The 25,400-nt window shown below is 33.2% G+C and overlaps 2 pseudogenes; both read right to left on the bottom strand.

Annotated features, from left to right (window-relative positions):
• Positions 1-4,771: 4,771 nt before the first annotated feature.
• LOC120145272 lies at positions 4,772-5,352 on the bottom strand (annotated as a pseudogene).
• A 9,695-nt stretch (positions 5,353-15,047) lies between these two features.
• Positions 15,048-17,807, bottom strand: LOC120144966 (annotated as a pseudogene).
• Positions 17,808-25,400: the final 7,593 nt, after the last annotated feature.

The raw sequence follows: 25,400 nt of genomic DNA on the forward strand, positions 1-25,400 counted from the left end.
AAGGATAATTTCCTTTTCGACGAAATTCTTGGCTCAAGCCTTGTTTTTTTTGGTGTTGGCCTATCACCATTGTTGCATATGATTTCTTTCCGCCATCTAAGGATTCTCCCTCCTTGCATGGGATGCCATTGACTGATAGTTCTTGTTTTCTTGTACGCGATAATCTTTAGACGTTTCCTCAATGTCTGAAGAAGAATCATCTTGGCCCCCTTCTCCTTGAGCCTCTTTGTTCTTAGCATTCTTTGTTACTCGATCAACCTTCATGGAAGGAGATCCCGTGACATCGCGTGATGAGCCAATCTCCATAGTCTTGATTTTGTTGAAGAGTAGCTTTTATATATATATATTTGTTGAACCATTTTTTTATTTTGATAAAACATGATATTTAAAATGTTTTAAGTTGTTAAAATTTGTATTTTACGATTTTATAAATATTTTTTCATAAATTATTTAAAAGTGTTTTTGCGTATGAAAAATACATAAGTATTATTAAGTATTTTTACATTTTATAAATATTATTTTAAAGCACAAAACACTTGATTTAGTAAAAAACTATTGTCAGTCTCGAGACCATGTCAATTTCAATACCGAAATTTCAGTAAGCTTGTTGATATGGATACCATGGTATTGTTATTGATATTGGTGGGTGAGTATCGATACTCACATAAATAGTATCGATACCGACGGTTCAACAACTATATTTTTTATCGTTAGGATGGTCGGTTTCGACACCCACCTACTTGGTATCAATACTAAATGCGCAGGTGAGCATTAAATGCTCAAAATTAATGCATTCAAGGACTCCTAATCAATCCCCATGGCTCCAAACGACTAGAATGATGTAGAATACATAAAATGACAAAGATTCAAATGGAGAACAATAAGAATTTAATCGCAAGATCAAACCAACATCAAAAGAGTTTTAGAATTTAAATTGTCATATTCTTTGTAACACACTTGTGAGCTTCTTGTTTATTCTTACTCAAGTGTGATTTCGGTGTGTGCTTAATTAGTGCAAACTCATTTGTCTTTGTGAGGTTTTCTTCAGTTTTCTAAATTTGTAATCCCTCTTCTGGAGATATAAACAAGGTTTTGGCGTATAAACATCATGTGTTATTGTAAGGTTACACTTCGTCCTCAAAGATTAGCAGATCTAGTATATTTTAGAAATATTAGTGTGGATGCTAAGGTAGTGGATGTAACTTTGGTTTAGAAAGTTGAATCACTCTAAATTTTTTGTGCAAATTTTATTTTTCCACCCTTAATTTTAAAAGGTCAATTCACCTCCTCTTGGCTATTTAAGTTTTTCGATAAAGCTAATTGGTATCAGAACGGCTCTATCGATGGTTTAACAACCTTTAGAATGTCCTAAGAGAGCTCTATCAAATTCCACAATCAACCGAGAAAGATGACTTCAACCTTCAGCTCCCATTACATTGAAAATTCATAATCGGTTAACAAGTCACCATATTTTAATTGACAAATTATGTCTATTGAAGATAGAATGATGCTCTTCATTTAAGCCAATGATTTAGGAGTTTGGAACTCAATCTAATGCCAAGGAGATTTGGAACAAACTCCAAGTCACGTGAAGGAACTGATGAAGTGGGGGAAACGAAAATCAGTCTTCTCAACCATAGCTATGAGAATTTCAAGACGAAACTGGATGAAGACATCAAAGCTATAACAGATAGATTTTATGTGATTGTCAATGGTCTCAAGGGATATATGGAGAAATCATCTCTAATGAAAGTTTGTGAGGAAGATGATTTAATCTCTTCCAAAATCTTGGCAATCGATGAAGATGACGATCATCGAAGCAAAGAACCTAAAGTATCTCATCTTGATGAGCTTATTGGTTCCTTATTCACTCATTAGTTGATGGTAAAAGATGAGGAGCACGGAACCTGAACCCGGTGGGTTCTGCCCGATCGAGTTGGATTTTGTTATAAAAAATGGCTTTGAGTCGGGTTGGATAGGGTTTTTTAAAGTAGAAGTTTGTGTAGGGTCGGTTTAGGGTAAAAATACTCGACCCGAACCGAAAAATAATATAATTTTATCTTATATATTTAGGAATAATTATAAGAGTACCCCATCTTCATATTATTTTTTCAATTAAATTCTTATTTTATTAAATAAAATTATAATTTTTCATAAATATATTTATTTTCAGGCGGGTCAGATTTGAATTTTATTAAAAAAACTCGAATCAAATTTCAAGTGGGATAAAATCACTCTAAACTCAAATTGGTTCAAATTCGAATGAAACAGATCTATTTTTTTGGATTGGTCAAAATCTTACCCAATCCATACCCATCCTAACCTACTAGACGGAGGCGTTTTTACCGAAAAATTTCCCTTATAGAATTTATTTACTTATCAAACACCCTTTTAGAAACTTTACCGATCTAGCACCCTTTACAGAAAGGCTCGGATCATCATTTGCGCCTTACACTAATGTGTGGGCCAACTCGATTTACCGATCTAGCACCCTTTACAGAAAGGCTCGGATCATCATTTGCGCCTTACACTAATGTGGTGCCAACTCGAATAAATTACAGATGATGATTCATGCCTTTCTGGGATGAGCGCTAGATCTGTAAAATAAAACGCCACAAAATATTAAGGAAGTAACTTTGTTTTTTCAGAAAAAATATAAAATTTAATTAGCTAATTATTTTCATTTCTTATCTTCAGAAAAATTAAGTCCTATGACCATAAAGAAAAACACGTGACTTTACACTTATCATTTTCTTCAAATATTTTTTCCTTTTAATAAATTTTTCATTAAATCCTGAAAATAAGATAATAAAATACCTTTTTTTCTTCAATAATAATAATAATGAAAAATAGTGTCAATAAACTTTGTCTCGTCTCTTGATTTTTTCATTATTTAACCAATAAACTAGTGATGTTTACCTTAGACAAGACCGATGTGCACCTTGATAATTAAGTTTTATCATTGATTTTTCAAAAAAAATTATTATTATATTTTTAATTCATTTTATTTTGATAATTGAGTCATTAATTTATATTTTTTTTATTGGCATCACACATTAATAAAAAATTAATGAGTTAATGCTACTGAAAATTTAAATGTGTGTCATCCCCTTAAGTAGCGAATCCCCTTGAACCAGCAGTGGTTTATAAGAATTCACTAATTATCCATTCAATCAGTGTATCAGAAACATATTTATAAGAATTTTATATTTGATATATATAATCTCAATGTATCTAAGAATAACTTTGAAGCTCAATTAAATTTAAAACGTATTCAACATAAAAAGGTTGGTTAAATAATGACAAAATCAAGAGACGAGACAATTTTCATTATTTTATTACTATTATTGAAGAAAAAATGTATTTATTATCTTATTTTTAGGATTTAATGAAAATTTTTATTAAAAAAATTAATTATTTGAAGAAAATGATAAGTGCGAAAGTCACGTGATTTTCTTTATGGTTATAGGAATTAATTTTTTCAAAAAATATGGAAATGAAAATGATTGACTAATTAAATTTTATTAAAAAAAACAAAACAAAGCTACTTAATATTTTTTGTGGTGTTTTTATACAAAAATTACTCAAACAGAAATTAATTACCTATAAACACTGTTTAAAAAAATTACAGATCCAATATCTATCTTAATACCATATCTTTCTGTAAAAGGTGATAAATTCAAATTTTTTTAAAAAAAAATGTCTGAAATTAATTACCTATAAGCAATGTTTAAAAAAAATTACAGATCTAACATCTATCTTAACACCATACCTTTCTGTAAAGGGTGATTTTTCGATAAAATCTCACTATACGGAGGTGGTACTTGGTCTTCTGTTGTGTGAAGTAGAAGATGTCACACACTATACGGAGGTGGTACTTGGTCTTCTGTTGTGTGAAGTAGAAGATGTCACAGTAATGGGTCCACATGTCCCAGAAGCAATACTGCTCACATTTTAACCTGAGTAGTCCAGAAAAGAAAATCAACATAGCAGTTGTTGTGGGGCTAAACTCACGATATAATGCACTCAAAATAAATAATTCACGAAATAACGTTCTTCCAAGATTATTTGTTGAAATAAGGCGAAATCAACAGTGTGGCTGTAGGTCGTCATGCCTTCCGGGCGACCTACGACGTGCCTTGCTTCTGTGCATGGGACATGCACAACCCAACCATAGTCGCCATGCACTCCCAACGACCTCCTAGGTCGCCATGCACGCCCGCGACCAAGGAGGTCGCCATGCACTCGGGGAGACCAAGGATTCATTCATGGGGAGATCATGCCATGCACTTGGGGCTCGATTCATGCATGGGGCACTCGAGGCGACCAAGGATGACTAAGGATCGGTTCATGCATGGGGCACTCGAGGCAACCAAGGATCGGTTCATGCATGGGAAGAATGGGGAGATCGTGCATGTGTAGGTCGCCATGGAGTCCCGGCAAGGTCGCGAGCAGGCGAGCATGCAGCAGGGGATGTCGCCGCAGTGCATGGCGACCTCCTTGGTCGTCGGGCGTGCATGGACCTAGGAGGCGCTGGAGTGCATGGCGACCTACGGCCACTGTTGATTTCGCCCTATTTCAACAAATAATCTTGGGAGAACGTTATTTCGTGAATTATTTATTTTGAGTGCATTATATAGTGAGTTTAGCCGTTGTGGTGTTGAACAGTGATGACCCACCATTTTCCATTAAATTAAGCAGAGAATTATAGATTTCCAGGGAGGAAAAAAGAGTGAGAATTGGCAGTTTAGTAAGTAATCATTGCCTTTCTTTCCTAACAAAGCTGCCCACAGTCGGCGACCACAACAGGCTTCGAGGTCCTTCCACCGCTAGACCCAACTTTCTCGATGGCTCTAACCACGTCCATGCCTTCGACCACTTGCCCAACACCACGTGCTTGCCGTCCAGCCACTCGGTCTTGGCTGTGCAGATGAAGAACTGAGATCCGTTTGTTCCGGGTCCGGCATTAGCCATTGAGAGAACACCGGGACCGGTGCTTTTGATGAAGTTCTCGTCGGCGAACTTGGATCCGTAGATGGATTCGCCTCCGGTGCCGTTTCCAGCGGTGAAGTCACCTCCCTGGCACATGAAATTGGGGATCACACGGTGGAAAGATGAACCCTTGTAGTGGAGGGGTTTGCCAGATTCCCGGTGCCTTTCTCCCCGGTGCAGAGGGCACGGAAGTTCTCGGCGGTGCGAGGCACGACATCGGCGAAGAGCTCCATCACAATTCGACCGGCCGGCTGACCACCGATCGTCATGTCGAAGAAGACCTTGGGATTCGTAGCCATGATACTGATATTTTTTAAAAGAAGATGATCTTTTTTTTTTTGCAGGGATGTTTAGATAGGGCTTTGAGTCAGAGAGGAGGAGTTATATAGGAAGAGGAAGGATCTCGACCGTTGAGAGATAGACACGTGGATTAATCGTGACGGGGAAAGATTAACCAGCGTAAGGTTTACAATTCGACTAGGGTTAATCATTGGGATCCGAGCGGCATATGGTTTTTATCGTATTGGCAGCGGGGGAGCAAAACGACACCGTTGGTCTTCACATTAGTAAAATAGTAGATGGCCGGAGTTTAGTTCTATTTTTGAACTTTACCAGTCCACTGATAAAAGGACTTCATTAGAATAGAAAATTATAAAATTAAATCCCATAAAATGATATATATATATATATATATATATATATATTGCTTTCTTTGATAAAACCTATTTTAATTTTCTGAAAAAAATCATAATTAAATTATTATATAATATATTGTATTAATTTAAACCTTTTTTGGATAAAAATTGGGTTTAATATTTTATTTTTAATAAATAGAGAGTTTATTTTGAATATAAGTTTTTTTTGGGGGGGGGGGGGAATCAAAGTTGTATTTTTAACATAATTCAAAAAAACTATGTATTCCTTTGTCATATTCAACAGTTTTGTATTTTATTAATTTGAATATTTCATAAAGAGATAATTTATTTTAAATAAATTAGCTTATCTTATTTATTATTTTGAACTTTTCATTTTTTTTAAAATTTTGTATTAAGCAAATATTTAATATGGTTGTTACACACAATTAATATAATAACGATTTTTTAATATTTTTATCTCAATGATTTTGGTACATCCTAAACTAATTAATTTTACTTTAAAAAAGTGAAAGATATTTATTTTAAATTTCCATTTTTTAATAAAAATCCAATATAATTTAATTCAAGGGATAGAGGAACCCCTCCCTCCTTGTGACCTTATTTTAGCATTTCATGTGTGCAAACATTTCATATATTATATTTCATTTATCTTCTCGGTGAAACCAAAGGTGTGTCACCAGTTTCTGTTATTTTTTTAATATTCTATTTAGTTAATTTAGATCAAATATTATAAGATGAGATTATTATTTATCTTCTCGGTGAAACCAAAGGTGTGTCACCAGTTTCTGTTATTTTTAATATTCTATTTAGTTAATTAGATCAAATATTATAAGATGAGATTATTCTTTTAATTTAATATTTTCATTGAGGTGGTTCGAATTTAAATCTTAATTTGTCTAAGGAATGTAGTGTTATATTGCTCCACTCCTTGGTGTTTCTATTGCTTTAATGATATATGTTACACACACAGCTCAAATACTCTGGTTCAACTAGAAGCAAAACTGAAACCAAAATAACAATTACTTGGCATGACAGTGGAGGTAACTTTGTCAAACATTGGCCCGAATCAATGTGTTAAAATAGAAAATGTAGTGCAATCGCATACATTCAATTGAGCACAAAATCTAAAAAGATATACGTACGCCGGCATTTGGAATATCTACAACTCCCACCTTCTGAGCAGTTGTAGCTAAGATCCCACACAACTTAGGCTTTCATACAAGCCAGGTGGCTTGAACAGCAAACCATCTATTCCTGTGTGTTTGTTGATTAGGAAATTTACATGAAATGCAACAATAGTTTAACTATCGAATTGTTAAAATAAAATAATTTTGATATGTATATATAGATAGAAAGGAAGATGACAACGATGATGATCATTGAATTGTGTGTGATAGCGATGAATAGCGTTAAGTACATGACGAAGCAGAAACTCAGATTTTCAAAGAGAGAGCACAACCACCCGATGGTTTGGTGTGGCATTAATTGTAAGATGCTTGCTACTCATTTGGTCAGCTTGCACCGTCCTTTTTCCATTTTCTTTTCATTAATTCAAATTTAGATTTCATCATGAAAAGCCAAAAGATGGAGAGAAATACGTAAGACATTTCGTCTGCTAAACTCAGCTGGTGGTACCAGCACCAGAAAGAAAAATAGGAGAAACTTCTTGTAGGTTAAATTTGGATAAGCAAAGGAAAGCAAGACCATAATGTACTACTATTTATTGAACAGAAGATAAGAAATTGACACATTAATTAACAAAAATATAAATAATAAATTAACAATTTCACTCTTGATTTGAACTTTCTTGTGTGTTTTCCTTCATTCGTCCCTCGTTCAAAATACTTTTATTGCTTGAGATACTTTTGGACAACTTCTTCCACTAACCTGGTTTAATAGCTTAAAACGATAACCTTTTTTATGGCTACAAAAGCTTAAGGATGATGGGGAGAAAGTGGTGGCAATGGAGGCCATTTTCCGAACTTTGGTGGTGGTGGAAGGACCTTGGGAGGAATCTTCGGGAGAGGAGGAAGCTTAGGAAGGGGAGGGCATGGCTTCTTAGGGAATGGAGGGATCTTGGGAAGCGGAGGGAGGGCTTGTAAGGAATGGGAGGGAGGGGTTTTGGCTGTATACCGGAACTGGTGGTGGAAGCGGTTTCGTATAGACTGGTGTCGGAGGTGGTTCGTATACCGGAACTGGTGGAGGCAATGGTTTTATATATACGGGAACTGGCGGAGGCTTGTAGATTGGAACTGGAGGGGGAAGTGGCTTCTTATACACCGGAACTGGCGGAGGCTTGTAGATTGGAACGGAGGAGGAATGGTTTCTTATACACCGGAACTGGTGGAGGCTTGTAGATTGGAACTGGAGGAGGAAGTGGCTTCTTATACACTGGAACTGGTGGAGGCAATGGCTTCTTATATACGGGAACTGGAGGACTTGTAGATTGGAACTGGTGGAGGAAGTGGTTCTTATATACTGGAACCGGAGGAGGATGTGCTTCTTGTACACTGGAACTGGAGGAGGAAGTGGTTTCTTATACACCGGAACTGGTGGAGTTTATAGATTGGAACTGGGGAGGAAGTGGCTTTTGTATACTGGAACTGGCGGAGGCTTATAGATGAACAGGTGGAGGAAGTGGCTTCTTGTATCTGGAACTGGCGGAGGCTTATAGATCGGAACTGGTGGAGAAGTGGCTTCTGGTATACTGGAACCGGTGGAGGCTTATAACCGGAACTGGAGGAGGAAGTGGTTTCTTATACACCGGAACTGGTGGAGGTTTATAGATTGGAACTGGTGGAGGAAGTGGTTTCTTATACACCGGAACTGGTGGAGGTTTATGATTGGAATGGTGGAGGAGTGGCTTTTTGTATACTGGAACTGGCGGAGGCTTATAGATTGGAACAGGTGGAGGAAGTGGCTTCTGTATACTGAACTGGCGGAGGCTTATAGATCGGAACTGGTGGAGGAAGTGGCTTCTTGTATACTGGAACCGGTGGAGGCTTATAGACCGGAACTGGTGGAGGGAGATTTTCGTAAACAGGAACAGGTGGAGGAAGTGGTTTTTTCATAGGGATATGGGGTGATGGTGGTGGAACCCTTTCAATGGCGGAAGAGGAAACGTTGGCAAAGGAGGATGGTTCCACTTAGGCAATGGAGGATGTGCCACTTGGCAATGGAGGACTTAAAGTGAGGCCAAAAGAAGGCCGAAGCACACGTTACAGGTGAGAACCTCAGCTTTCCTTTCAACCCCAAGCTGTGTTTCTTATCGCTAGTGGACTTCAACACGATCTTGGTCGACTCCATGCCGTCATGAGCGGGACAAGGTGCAGCCGACACACTATGAAGCTGCGCATAGCATTCTTCCTTCAATCTCCCATCTTTAACCGTATCCTCGGAAGTGATACCTTAAAATTCCCATGTTCAACCCCCCGAACCTCGTGTCTTGAAGTACTTCCATCTTCTGGCTTGCAGTCGATGTTTACACGAAGCCCTGAAAAAAATGTTAACACGTATCACATATACACATTCATATTTACATGCAAAATGATACGCATGCAAATGACGTGGGTACCTGAAATGCCTGGCTAGTCTCGAAGTTATTCTCTGCACAATCGGCGCACTCACCAACCCCGATAACCTCGACTGTTTTACCATCCGCATTCGAAAACCTAACGACAATAGCAAATAGAGAAAGAAGCACACGGGTGCGCCTCCTCGGATCTTCATCGGGAACCGAGCTTTGACGGTGTCCCTCCTAAAACACAAACGGTTTAGGGAACCAAATCAAATGATATATCAGCTAATTAGCTGATGATCACAAAGCAAAATTGAGGTTGAGTGATCAGAGATTGAGTACAAAGGTTATATATAATGATTTAAGGGGAATGCAATGCATAGACACAATTGAGCAGATGGCATTATCTTTTTCATTCATGAGGTCTCAACTGCAAACAGCTAAATTTTGCTGTCCCTTAAACCTACTTATTGACTTCATAAATATAAATCTTTGATTACAGATGAATTTGGGTTGAACTACGAAGATGGTCCTTGCAAAAGCAGTATGAGAGATGAGGTTAGTGCGTTATCATTGACAGCTTCACGTGAATCAACCACATGCCAACCCGATTAATTACTTGGATAGTCCTATATTGAATTGCCAGTCATCCATGGCTTCAAAATTCAGGTTAGGGATTGATTAATTTGTAGGATATTTTCTTTCTCACGACCTAATTGTTGGGACCATACCTTCATTCAGAGAATTAATAACCAAGTGGCTTAGGGTCTAATGTAGCTGTGAGTTTGAATCATAATAGTGGAATAAAATCATTGGTTAATAGGTCTTTGAATGTAAACAGTAGGCTAATTGCAGTGGGAATACACATGCATATTTTGACACTACTTGAGCTAAAAGATTGAAACCAAAGAAAACAATGCACTAGTATAACCTTTATGATTATTCTTCTTAAAAATATCATTTTTGAGATTTGAACCCGAATCCTTTTAAAGGTAAAAATCCTCTTATGACAATTTCTATAAATTCAAAAAATCTGAATTTACTCTTTCTTTTTGCCTGCATTTAGAATTTGCTAGGTTTGCCAAAATTTGGCACCTTGGAATTTGGACGATATGACAGCCTTGAATATTCTGGTAAAATTTTAACCATGTGCAAATATAATAGGATGAGCTGAGTGATTGAACCATTGCTAGCTAATCGCTACATCTACTTTTCTGCACTAATTAATAAATCCATAAATACAATGAAACAAATATATCAGATATATAGTTTTAATGATGCTCGGAAAGAAAAACTGGATTTTCAACCCTTCGTTTTCAGAATTTTAGGTCATTATCTGCCAAAACGACTACAGATAGGATAATCATATGTTTAAGAAAAAGAATAAACGACACGATCAACCAGACGCATTAAGCTGTCCACATAACCTTGAAAACAAAAAAAAATCAGGGCTTTTAATGTGAAAATATAGCTACAAGTCACATAAAAACGTGGGTCATAAGCTCAAGCTCAACTAAATTAGACACTGTTATGATTATACCTTTATGTTTGGTAAGTGCAATGACGGATTGAGGTTTTGATATCTCTAAAGTTTTAAATTATCGTATATTTAATTTTTTATATTTTTTAATTTATCCCTTCTAATATTATAAGTATACTTCTCTAACATAAAACCATGATCCATCCATGATAAGATGGATTGTGAATGATATAAATTCACAAACCGCAAATGATAATGAAGAATTCTAAATTACTCGTAGGTAAAGGCAACTAAACCAATGTTTTTGACAAGGTCAAATATCAGTCATTAATTGATATCCCATAGGGCATTTTTAATTCTAAGATGACCATCCTTCACATTCAAGATGTGGGCCTGTATGCATGGGTTTTATGTTATGTGTAGAGATAGATGCCGCAAATTTAGGTAATAAGAATTGAAAACACGACTGAATTAAATTTTATGTACTGTAGCAGTATTTAGGTTGTACAAAAAACAAACCAGAGGTTAATAAAGACCCAGCACAGCAGAATTTGGTACAAACCCGAAGGATTTTAAGATGTTCGCAAGTTGATATTCTTGCCATATTTGAATGCTTCCAAGCACATATCAGCTTTTTTTTTATAAATCGAATACGGTACTTTTCGTGTACACAAAGTAATATAGCTGATGCAATGACTTTCATGGATAAAATCAGATCTCCAACTTTCACAAAGGCTTGATTTCAACATCCTCATGAAAATAAGAGTGGTAAAAGAATCGGTAAAGGAAATTTTCACATGCTACAACTGCAAGGGTCCTTTCTCCTGTGGCCTAATTCTTAACTACTTGCGCCCTCACTTTGAATTTCTCTGGACTTGATAAGTTTCGGCCATCTACTTTTTTTCTTTGATTTGGAAGCTGACTGAGTGGTGGTTCCCTGAAAATTAGGACGACAAAACAGGGGGGGGGGGAATTCGGCAAAAGAGTAAAAGAATGTTATAGATTAGTGAAGTATGCAACCAATTCACGATGTCCTATATTTAAGACAGAGGTCCATAATAAGAGGTCAATTTCATAGACAATCGTACCCACAAGATCAAAAGTTCCAGGCTGCATCATATTTTGACATATGAGCTTAACTGCAGCACTTTCCTTGCAAAATGAATTTATATACAGTTCTTAAGCATACAACCCCAGAGGAATCATTACCTGTAAGTACTTGCTAACAGCAACATGTACGGGAAAGTAACTTGCACTGAAGAGGATACAGTCGCATTGTTGAAGGTCTATATTAAACAACACATTTTAGTTACATAATCTACAGGCAAATGTGGCAGTTTCAATCCAACAACATAAGCCGTAAAACTCATAGATAAGTGGTGTTTTATCAACTTCTTAGCAATAAAGAAGGTTAAAATCCTTTTCAAATGATGCAACAACTATTTTATAGGGTTTGGGGTAAAGTACAAAAGAATGCAAAAACTAAAAAAAAACCACAGAATAGTCAAAACAAACAGCACAATATTACAATTGCAAAGGTGACCAGGTAGAGCATGATATCTAAACTGAATTGACATGCCCAGTATAATAAATGTAGGGTCCACACCCACACCTAAAAGTTAAAAATACAGAAAATTAACAATAGTAACACTGCCATTGTTTCTTAGACTGATCTAAATGCAGGTTCAATATCCATACTTCAAATTAATAAGCATCAGCAAAAATAATCACTTCCACTATCACTGTTAAAGCTCATTAAATTAAGCAGTAGCACAGGGAACCCAAAATAGTATAAGACGTTCAATAAAGATACCACGAGCAAGAGAATATGCATGATTTAGTCAATGCCTTTTAACCATGTAGACAACAAAATAGGAAAAGCAAGCATATAATGATCTAGAAGGGTAAAAAACAATAGATGCTTAGTTTAACTTATAAAAATAAAAGGAAAAATATTCAATAATGTAGAATTTTTAAGTTATTACATTATAGAAATTAATCAAAATGAAAACTGAGCTGGCTAATGATGCATGAGTATTTGAAAATATCACGAGAACAATATTATGAAAACCTATGCTTACATGAGCTGTAAGATTTTGAACAAGCAATTGATGATCATAAGGGAGATGAACACTGGCTTGGATTGCAATGATATTTAAAGGTGACTCCCCTGCAATTTTTTAAAAAGTATGGTACGCATGAGAGAGAACTGGCATGGCTAATGAAAAAGTGGCAAGCATTTAAGTCTAGCTAACTAAGGACGGAAAAATTAATATTTCAATACATAATATATCAAAATGTAATGTGAAAAGAGTCGGTAAAGTTGTGAAGACAAACTAATTACCAACATATTCCATCCCAACTAAAAGCTCAGTCTCTTCTCCGGCAACAACCACTGCCCAATAGAGAAAAGAATGAAGAGAGTTTAACCATTACCAACAAATAAAAATGTAAACCACTTCCAAAATCATGACATCAAAATGTTCTTACATTTCGCACTATTTTTGGGGAAAAGGCATACAGTTTCAACTCCCGGAGCTGGGCCAAAGCTCTAACCATCAGTATCTGGAACATCCTCACCAACAATCCAAAGATCTCCTCCATCAACAACTTCTGCAACAACATCTGCATCTGCTTCTGATTGACCCACCCCTAGCCACTATCACAGAAACATGTCACTACATAATTTAAAACAATATTGAGTTATTTATCTCTCAACAAAGGTAAACGAAGATAATGTAACAAACAAATTTAAATCGGGAAATACTACTTCAAGAATGTTACATAAAAGTAGTTGACAAGCATTCTCGCAAAAAAAAAAAAAGTACTCGACAAGAACGCTTTTTGTTGCCATTTCTTAGAGCAGAAAAAGAAAGGTAAACTAAACTATAAAAACCGGTAAAGTCAAGGTGGGAAAGGTATAAAATTATCGAAAGAAAATGAAATGTCAGGGACATGCAATACAAACATGTTAGAACACAAAGAAATCACGTCAAATTCACACTATCGAATCATAAATAGAGAGAGAAGAAAATCAATTCACATGGATGTAAAGGGGAATTATTTTTATATAAAAAAACACTAAAAGAGAACGAATAGAACCGCAACTCATTTCACAAATCAAAACAATCGCACGTAAGAATGCAAGACGAAAATCCGAAAGTGACATTAGAACATGTAAGCTCAAATAGCAGATTAATGTTAAATGAAAAAGAATAGATTTAGATCTGGAAAACAATTTACAGACCTTGAAGAAGAGGAGTAGCGCAAAGAAGAAAGCCCTGCAACTTCTCGTAGTCATCTTCAAGAGTTTCATATTTCGTTAACGAAAAGAAAATAATAAAAATAATATAATAGTATTAAAAGAGAGAAATGATCGGTCCGTAAGAAATATGTGTTAATGACTAATAAGGCTGGCTGGGTTTTCCAGCGCCAAATATATATCAGACCCGAATAACAGAGCTTAACGAATGATCAAAGCCAAACGTTTTGTCGATGGCAGCTTAAGTAATAGGGTAAACTCATAAATGGTCTCTAAATTTATAGGAACTTTTCATTTTCGTTACTTAACTTATAAAACTTACAATATAATCACTAAACTGTAATTAATTCTCATTTCAGTCAGCCAAGTCTCGAACTTCGCAAATGCAAGTCACAACCACCAGCTACGATCAGACCAACCAAAACTCAAGTCACCGTCTCCAGTCTTATTCAATTAATGTCCACAACAATGGAAGCTAAAAAACAAGAAAAACAAACAAGAAGTAAAGAAAAACGAACGAAAATTATTCATCTCGATCTTAGAGAGTTTTATAAAAGTTACAATTATCCAAAGATTAATATAGATTGATTTCAAGTTGATTCTACGATTTCTAGTGATAAATCAAAATGGTTTAGTTTGTAGTTTCAATTGAAAAGTGAGGAGATCAAAAACAAATTGACGAGTTCAAATCGAAAGAAAGAGAGAAAGAAGAGAAATAGTTCGATAATTTTTTTGAACGGAAAAACTACTAAACAACAACACAAATGATGGAAAATGAGGAACTACTAAACTACTATCGATTGGACTAATGCAAATTTGAGAATATTAAGATTTTTTTAGAAGGGAGAAGATGACTAACTTTTTTTTTACAATAATTAACGGCAATAATAAAAGTGAAAGCGAATTGAAAATTGAATGATTAAATTATGTCTTAAACGTTTGGTAGCCAAAATACAAATGCTCTAAAAATTCAGGAGCATTTAGGTAGTTTACCCTAAATAATGATACTGCCCAATACCTAAAAAAAGGTTTGCCGGTACAAGTTATTACCGAGTGAGTCGATTTGTATCCATCGAAATTAAAAAAAAAGAGGTTAGAGTTCCAAAATTTTCAGACCAAAAAAAACATAGCGTAGCAAAACCTTAAGATTTTATCTAATCTATAAATAATAAAAATGTGAGATACAATATGAAGATTAAAGCCCGAGGCAATGACACATTAACAAAACAAAATTCATCAAAATAAATACAATGAGGTCCTCCCCTCCCATGCACTGGAACGCCCATTACCAGCATAAGATCAATCATCAGCCTCCGTGGATGGTGTAGCGCTCCCATTTCTTTGTTGGGTCCTATATCTGCCATTGTACAAAACAAAATATAACCACTAAAATTTAGTCTTCATCCTTAAACATATCACATCACATCAATTCTATCAAGTTTCCACTGCATCAGTGGTGATAAACAGAGATATACCTCCCATCTTGATGCAGGGAAGATGTGCTTGTTCTTTTCATACCAATGCCTCTCAACTACTTTACCAGCGTGTGACTGTCAATGATCGATCAAAATGGGTTTCATTAAGCACCACGCTATACCAATAGTTTTAAACTCTTCATGCAACTACAAGAGGTGCGGAAAATACCTCATCTTTCTCAATTGTAGCATAGGATATTGTTCTCACATCTTGCTCGTCAAAATGGAAAAGCTGTTTTGAAAAAAAAAAAGACAAACAACATTGATAAGCAATTGATGGTAACTCACTATAGCAAGACTAAGGTGTAAAATTTTTTGAACTGCAAACTACTGATAATAACTTCTCCTTTTTGGCTCAGGTTCGATGTAAATAATAAAACAATTTGTGCAGTCAAATATACAACTACTCGTCAGACCTAAGATATGGCAACTGATACACAGAAAAATTTAGAGAGCATTACCGGTCCACTTTTTCCCTCGCCTTATTAACAATCAGCTCATAGCTATGTTGCTGAATTTTCACAAACATGAAAAGAAATGAAATGAAATTAGTTAGCATCCATTTAGCGCATTAAACATATTGCAGTAATTCAAAACCAATTTTATGTTCAACTCACATGAGGAATGATAAGATCTTTTACATAAAGCAGGCTTTCCACTGTATGTCCGAATCTCTCTGAACTCTGGTGCAAGCTGCTGTACTGCTCCAAGACATTCTCCTATGTATCACCCTTAGGTGCCTGAATAACAGAAAAAAAACAATTAAAATGACGGTCATCCTTTTCTTCTTTTTTCCCGTTAAAAAAGGAAGCAGAAATTAAAGCATTCAAATGGATAAATTTTGCTTAGGTAGTTTTACTTGCCTTGATCACTTGTCTATGGCCAGCTCCATCCGAATAGCTGTAAGTTATTTCAAGGGATTCATCTGAAACACACACACACACACACACAAAAGAGAGAGAGGTCAAGACACCATATTTAATGCATCCATGTCCAAACAGAAAATATCAGAACAAAGCTTACTCTTAATTAGCTCCTATTCAACAATCCACTGTTTTCGCAGAATTTCACGCTCAGCTTTTTCCTCAGCTTCCCGTTCACTGCAAGATCATCCTCATCAAGTCTAAGCTAAAATGTTGGGTCCGATACTACATGCATATAATACATGGCACTACCAGACAAGCATATAGAGAGAAATGTCACCTATCAGGCAGAAAGCTTGTTTCCACTGTGGGATCTTTGCCGAATTTCCCTCGACTAATCTTATGTTCTGGACTTTCTGCACAGAGAAATGTCACTAGTAGCCTATTACCATTTCCAGTTAATAGTTGAAAAACAACACTTTTTCATATCGTTGGGTTGGGTCTGTCCATGCAGATGCAATACTTGATATCACTTAGCCAGACAAATGTTAAGACAAAACAATTCTAGATCTCTGAACATAATCGAAAAACGGAACAGAGCATAAGTAAAAGAGTTTTGAGCGGTTAAAATTTTGCAAAAGAACAATTACACCATTACCTTTGATGCATCTTTAGCTAATTGCATCCACCAATATTTGTATATTTGAGACGAACAAATTATAATGCAATAAGCATAAAACTGCCATAAATTTTTAAGAGAAAAAAAAAAACCATTTCTCACTGTTTTTAGCATCTTCCTCTTCACTTCCATTCTCCAAATCGTCAGCAAACGATAGTCTAGAATTCCCTTTAACCTTCCTCTTTTTACGCTTTTGCAGCTGATGCTCTTCCTCTCTGCATATCACGATAACAACGAATCACTAAATAGAGGAACATAATTCATAGAAAAAATAAAAACAATATATTATACATCAGACTCACTCTTGTTTAAGCTTCTGGAGTTTCTCCTTCTCTTACTCTTCAATCTTGTTTCGGATGTTAACTCTCTATCAAAGTATCAAAAGAAATTCAAGTTAAGGCATCATATTTTTAAAAAGAAAAAATGAATAATACAAAACGGAATGAAGCCTTGAAGAATTAACCAAATTAAGAAACAAAATTACCTTCTCGACATATTGCTCTCTCGTGACCAAACCAACCGTTTCTTTTTAAAAGCAGTATCGAGAATCTGGAGAAACAAATAAGAACGAAAGAATATGGATCAAATGAAAGTATTAGGAGTAGGGAGGGATGGAAAAATAAAACCCTAGGGTTGTGAGAGTTGGCGGACCTCGGACGTACTTGAGCCGAATTGGAGGAGACCGGTTTGGCCCTTACCGGAAGCGGACTTGGTTTTAAGCTCTTGGATTTTGCGGCGCTCGGCCTCTCTCTCCTTCTCCAAACGTCGGATCCTCACCGCATCTTGGGCCGTGCCCACGTACCCGTCTCCCATAGCCGACATCTTCTGCGGTTTTTTTTTTCTTCCGTTTTTCTTCTTCTTTGTGTTCAGTGACCCCTCTCTAGATCGCATTTACTTCCCTCCCTATTTGGATATTTGTGCAACTGACTTATGCATAGGAAAAATAAGGCATAAATTACATATTTAATATCTCAACTATTATTTTTATTTATTTTGATCATTTAATTTTTTTAAATTATACCTAATGTTATATTTAAGATTCATTTTGGTTAATCGTTATTAAAAAATTAACATAACTACGGGGATGATATTTTTTTTTTCATTTTTTCATTGATGTCGTGAGAATATCTTATGATGATACAATCACTATTAATTTTTAACAATAAGTGAAAAAAATAAAAATAAATGATATGTATGATTTTTAAAAAATATATATGATCAAAACATATAAAAATAAAAATGTTAGTTAAAGTACTAAAATTATTTAATTTACCCAAAAAGATAAAAAATATAAATTTTATGATTTTTTAACAAAATATACTTTAGGTTTAGGTCATGGGTGGCTCCGTAGTTCATGGTATACCTAAGACTCAATTGTGATTTACAAAAGAATTTGCATATTGCCCACCAAGAGTGACGGTGGTAGGATTCGACTTAAATTCTCGAATCCCAATTGAGTTCGATAACAAATATAGTATTATATCTAAATTTTAAATTTTAATTAATCGTTTATTTATTTGTTACAGCTTACAAGTAGCTCGAGGCAGTTTGGCATGTTTTTGAAAAGTGACTTTTAAAAGTATGGTAAAATAACTTTTAAAAGTATAGTAGAAAATAACTTTTAAAGTGTTGTGTAGCAGTGCAGTTTAAAATTTAACTGTTTGACTTGTTAAAAAGTAAGTTTGAAAATATAAAATGTCCATAAATATTATGTTATAAATTAAAAATATTAAATTTAAATTTGTTGAACTATGTTTCGATATAACAATTTAAGGCAAAATGATTTTTGGACTTGAATTGAATTTACAAATGTATTTGGACTTAATTGAATTTATTCAAAATTTACAAAAATAATTCAAAGTTCTTTTAATTTAAAACATCCCCAACGGCTAGATATGACTTCAAAACACATTTCAAGCTATAAATACAAGCTAAGGACACTTGAAGAAGAAAGAGAACAACTATCCAAGCAATCAAACACAAGAGAAGAGTTTTCATTCTTATTTCATCTTTCTCTTGTATATATTTGTTCTTGTGAGCTCAATCTTGTAAACACCTACCTTAGAGAGGTTTTCTTGTTTACATTTCTTATCATTTTGTAAAGTGGAAAGGTTCTAGCTAATCCCGTGTAAAAGCTAGGGAAAGGTTCTAGTTTAGCCCGGAAAAACTAGGGAGTTTGTAAGGTTACTCTTTATCCTCAAAAGAAAGAACAAATTAGTGAATTTGTTGGAAAATCCTTGGTGAAGAGCTAAGGTAGTGGACGTAAACTTTGATTGAGAAAGTCGAACCACTATAAATCGCTGTGCAATTACTTTCAATTCTCTGCAAAAGCTTCCACCAAATTTTTAATTGCCAATTCACCCCCCTCTTGGCCAAGTCTGTCAATCGATTAACTTAACAATTGGCATCAGAGCCTAACTCATTAAGAAGGTTTAACCACCTTGAGACGATCCTAGAAGAAGCTCTACCAATTCCCGACACAACCGAGAAGATGGCTTCCACCTCCGGCTAGTTCCACATGGAAGACTCCCTACCAACGGACAAGCCTCCATACTTCAATGGAGACAACTATCATCATTGGAAGAAATTAATGAAGGTATTCATCCAATCCAATGATCTTGATGTATGGGAGATAATCGAGAATGGCTACTCTTCTCCAAGAAGAAGGAGAAGAAGCGGAGTAACAAAGAACGGAAGAAAGCTCAACTTAATGCCAAGGCCATGCACATGTTGTTTTGTGCATTTGGTCCTGAAATCTATGAAGGGGTTTCTTCATGTTCAAGTGCCAATGAGCTTTGGAATAAGGTCGAGGAAATCCATGGAAACAAGAAAGAAGAACCAACAAAGGTGGTGTCTCTAATGGCTTATGAAGAGCCCGAGGTATCTTCTAACTCAAATGAACTTAATTCATATACATTTGATGAGTTACAAGATGCTTTTAATAGGTTATATTCGGAGTTTGAGACCATGAACTCCAAATATAAGAAAATGATTTCAAAATTTAAAATTGAAACGATTTTCTTTTGAAACAAAAATAGATTTTGAAAGCCAAAATGAAATGTTGAAAAAGGATTTAGAGCTTTCAAAAATAAAAATTGATAGTTTTGAAAATAAAATTTGATTTAAAAGTTAAGCTTGAATGCTTAACAAAAGAAAAAGAAATCATTTTAAATAATTCATTTAGTTCAATAATGACAATATGCTCACATTGTCATTATCATAGTCATTTGGAACATACTTGTCCTTTGAAGAAAGGAAAACGTTTTAAAATTAGGCAAGTATGGGTTCCGAAAGGAACAAGGGGCATTGAAACTAATGTCCAAGGATCCAAAGCAATTTGGATACCAAAATCTACTTAAATGTCTCTTGTAGGTGTGTGGGAGCAATGGTGATGAGAGTGATGATATTCAAGATGCTCTAGCCACACATGAAAAAGGAATGGGTAACCTCTAAGCTTAATGCTTTTAATTTAGGTTATTTGGTTGCTCATTTGATTTTAAACATGCATGAGTTTTGGTTTTAAATGATTATGCATCATTGTTTTAATCTCATGTATGTTGAAAAGATGATTATGATGAACATTTATTTTGAGAATTTTTAGTTCATCATAATGAATTTTGGGTCGAAATTGGTTTTAAATGCCAATGATATCTCTCTAACAATTGATATCAAATTTCAAAATACTTTGATTTTTAAATTTTAATTTTTGGCCTAAATTTGAATGTTTATGCATGTGGTCTAAATGAAATGAATATCTCTAGCAATTGATATCAAATTTTTAAAATTGCATAACATTTTTGGAAAACTTTATGTAAATGCACTTAATTTTAGCAATTGGTATTAATATCAAATTTCAACAATTGGTATTGCATAAAGTATTTTAGACTTGGATACATTGAATTTCATGTGCTACAAACATGTTTGTTATTCCTTTTAGAAATTTAATATTTTGTTTAAGTGTCAAGATCTTAAAAGCTTAATTTTGTTTGGAATACATTTATTGAGGGGGCTTTGATTTTTCAAATGATTTTTAAATGTAAAATTTACTACTTACTCTCCAAAGTTATTTTAAACTTCAAAGATCGAATTATTTTTGATATAACAAAAAGGGGGAGAAGTTTAGTTTGAAAAATTCAATTTCTTAATGAAAAAGGGGGAGCTTAATATTTTCATATGTTTTCCAACAACTAGAATCTTTTTCATTAAACATTTTATTAAGGGGGAGTTTTTGCCAAAAATAATTTTTCAAATGTTTTGTTATATCAAAAAGGGGGAGATTGTTGAACTATGTTTCGATATAACAATTTAAGGCAAATGGTTTTTGGACTTGAATTGAATTTACAAAATGTAATTGGACTTAATTGAATTTATTCAAAATTTACAAAAATAATTCAAAGTTCTTTTAATTTAAAATTGAGCACAAAAATGTTTTTATGAATAGTATGTAAAAGGGGAACCGATTTCCCCCAAGGGGGTACCGATTCTCTCACTGTTCATCAGCCCAACGGTCATAATATTTGAATATTATGAAGGGGTATCGATTCCCTATGAAGGGGTACCGATTCCCCCCATTCTGGGCAGCCTATTTTTGCAGAAAAATCATTCCCAAACGGCTCCAAAACATCCCCAACGGCTAGATATGACTTCAAACACATTCCAAGCTATAAATACAAGCTAAGGACACTTGAAGAAGAAAGAGAACAACTATCCAAGCAATCAAACACAAGAGAAGAGTTTTTCATTCTTATTTCATCTTTCTCTTGTATATATTTTGTTATTGTGAGCTCAATCTTGTAAACACCTACCTTAGAGAGGTTTTCTTGTTTACATTTCTTATCCTTTTGTAAAGGGGAAAGGTTCTAGCTAATCCCGTGTAAAAGCTAGGGAAAGGTTCTAGTTTAGCATGGAAAAACTAGAGAGTTTGTAAGGTTACTCTTTATCCTCAAAAGAAAGAACAAATTAGTGAATTTGTTGGAAAATCCTTGGTGAGGAGCTAAGGTAGTGGACGTAGACTTTGATTGAGAAAGTCGAACCACTATAAATCGCTATGCAATTCTCTATCTTTCAATATCCTTACTCCCTAAACACAAAACCTTTCTGACCCCTCTTTGCAAACCGTTCCGATTGTCGATTCGAGCTTCCGAAAATCCTAACAAAATTATACTTACACTTATTAATACTATCATATATAAAATATCACTTAACCTATAATAAAATATAAAAAATATTTTAAGATAACTCATAATTATAATAAAAATATTTTTATAATAACTCATTATTAACATTTAATATATAAACCATAAATTTTATTTATTTTTAAATAATTAAAATAAATTATTAAGTAATAAATTATTTTTTAAAGATGTTAATATTAAATTATTAAAATAAAATGATAATTGAATGGAGTTCATGCATTAATAAGGATAACATTATAATTTGCTCCCAAGTTCAAAATGAAAAAAATTGTAAATCCTAGCTTTTGCGGTTGGTTTGAAACCATAGTTTCCACTGCAATTTTTTACTCATTTGACATTGATTTTGTGATCAAAACGAACTTTTTAACTAAAAGTACGTTTAAAAAACCACGCCAAGCGGGGCCTCATTATCTATAATATTAACTAGATGAGATATGGTGTGTTAATAGTTTGACATAAACAAATATGTAAATTACATGTTTAGTATTTAAATTATTACTTTTGTTCCACTTTAGTATCTAAAATTTATTTTTTAAAATTATATATAACGTTTAGTTTTGGTTTCATTTTTACACCCATCATTAAAACTTTAAAGTAATATTGATGTATCACCACAAAATAATGTCACTTTGTCATTAAAAAATTAAAAATTGTCACACCAGTAGTTTTGTTAATTTTTTAATGGCGAGATATCAAATTGATACCTAAATTAAACATTAAATATAGTTTTGAAGAAAATAAAATTTAAGTACCAAAACAAAATAAAAGTAATAATTTATGCATTAAACATGTAGTTTATCCTAACTAAATAAGTAACAAAAACATTTTAATCTTGGCTTAAATGTAGCATTACCCCTAAACTATATATATTTTACTTAGTTACCTATTAAAGTATTTTTCGAAACATTTTGTCTCCAAAATTTAAATCGTTTTTTCATTTGTCTCAAATTATTAACTCTATTAAAAATATGAAAGTAAATTACATATTTAAGCATTCAACTATTCATGTAGTTCTTTTGGTCACTCAATTATATATTTTTTCATAATAATCATTAAACTTGGGCCTGTTTAGTTTCAAAAAAATATTTTCTATGTTCTATTTTGTTTTCTGTTTTTATTTTCTGAAAATATTTTTATTTTCAAATTTTTGAAAATGAGAAAACTTGTTTGGTTAATTGAAATTAAAATAAAATTTAAAAATAAATATTGAAAATATATTTTATATCGAATTTTTAAAATAGAGATGAATGGATATTATTAAATAATTAAATTAAAAATATATTTATAAAAAAAAATGCATTACATAAATTTAACATGTAAGTTATGCAACTATTAAACAATAAAATTGATAATGAAATTAATATAAAATTATTTTTTTAGTTTATAATAAAAATACGATGTTAATGTCTATTAGACATCAATTAAACTAAAAATGCACCCAAAAAATACTGTTGTAAAAAAGAGCACACAAAATATCATCAAAATAAAAATACATTTAGTGATATTAAGCCCTCAAGCTTTTAGAAAAAAAATTGTATAGCCACGAAGGGCCCGTTTGACAAGGACTTTTGAAAAATAACTTTTAAAAATGTAGTAGAAAATAATTTTTAAAAGTGATATTTAGAAGTGCAGTTTAAAATTTAATTGTTTGAGATTATTGTTAAAAAGTAATTTTGAAAAGATAAAATGTTCATTATAGACATTATGTTGTAAATTAAAAATATAAATTTAAATTATATTTACACTTACTAATATATAATATATAAAACATATCACTTAAACTATAATAAAAATATAAAAAAATATTTTAAGAGAATTTATTAATAATATTTTTAAACTATAATTTTTTAAAGATGTTAATATTAAATTATTAAAACAAGATGTTAATATATAATCGAGTGGAACTCATGCATTAATAAGTGTAAAATTATATTTTGCTTCCAAATGCAATGTTGAAAATGAAAAAACTACAAATCTTGGCTTTTGCGGTTGATTTGAAACCACCGCTTCCATCGCATTTTTTATGTTATTATATTTTCACTTTTATTGTTTCATTTTTCGAAAATCATTTTCTAATTTTACAACCAAACACATTTTCTTTAACGTTTTCTATTTTCTAATAAAATAAAAATAAATTTTATTTTCTTAAACAAACATACCATCAAATTTTTAAAAATTTAATGATGATTTTTAAAAAATAGCTTTGTGACTAAAGTAGAATTGTGAAAATAATTGAGTAGGTAAATTATGTAATGTACTCTTTTGTTTTTAATGGAATTCACGATTTAGATCAACGAGATAACGATTTAGATTATGAGATACAAAATATTTACAATTATATTTTAAGGAACAACTTCATGCAAATAGCATATACTTTTATATTTAAGCTTTTATGGTGCGTTTGGTTTACGGAATGTAAGATTATCAATGTGAATAAAAGATTATCGGGGAATAAGATTACTGAGATTATTATATTTTGTATTTAGTTGGTTTAGCAGGAATGTAAGATTATATTGTTTGATTAAAGGAATAAAATATTATTGGAATGTGTATTTTATCAAATTGTCTTTATTATATATTTATTTTTTTTAACAAGTTAAATTCTACTATAATATTACTATAATTAATTTATATATATTCTTTAAAAAATTTAAATTCATAAAATTTATATTTTTTTTTACAAAATTGAAAAGATAAATAAGTTTAATGAAAGGGTAAAATTTTATTTTAACCCATGAACTTCATATAAAATTTTAATTATAGACTTTTTTTTGTAAATCTAAAATAGTTTAAGGATAAATTTGTTAGATAACCTTCGTAGAATTTTTATTATTCAACGACAGAAGGAGGATATTTTTGAGAAAAAAATTAAGGGTATTTTAGTCCAAAACGCCGGTAATTCAACAATACCAAAGGGAAGGGGGTAATCACATCCCCGATAATATACCCAAAAATACACTGTTGGTAATAAAAGATTACTGAAAATAGGATTATTGGCCAACCAAACGGGAGAATGAAGATTTTATTCTCCGGGTAATATCTAGGGGTGTGCAAAAATACTCGACCCAGTTGACCAGACCCATCGACCCGGATAAAAAAACTGGGTATTTTTCTAAAAAATTACTCTGCTGGGTCAGGTACATGACCCGATACTTTTCGGGTCGAGTCCGGGTCACAAAAACTGATTTTTCCGGGTACCTGGTTAAGTTTTTATTTTTTTTTTAATTATATATATATATATTTAATTTATAAAATACTTATAGTCTTATAACTTTTCATAT

Source organism: Hibiscus syriacus, unplaced genomic scaffold, assembly GCF_006381635.1.
Source record: "Hibiscus syriacus cultivar Baekdansim isolate YM2019G1 unplaced genomic scaffold, ASM638163v2 tig00110893_pilon, whole genome shotgun sequence".
NCBI lineage: Eukaryota > Viridiplantae > Streptophyta > Magnoliopsida > Malvales > Malvaceae > Hibiscus > Hibiscus syriacus.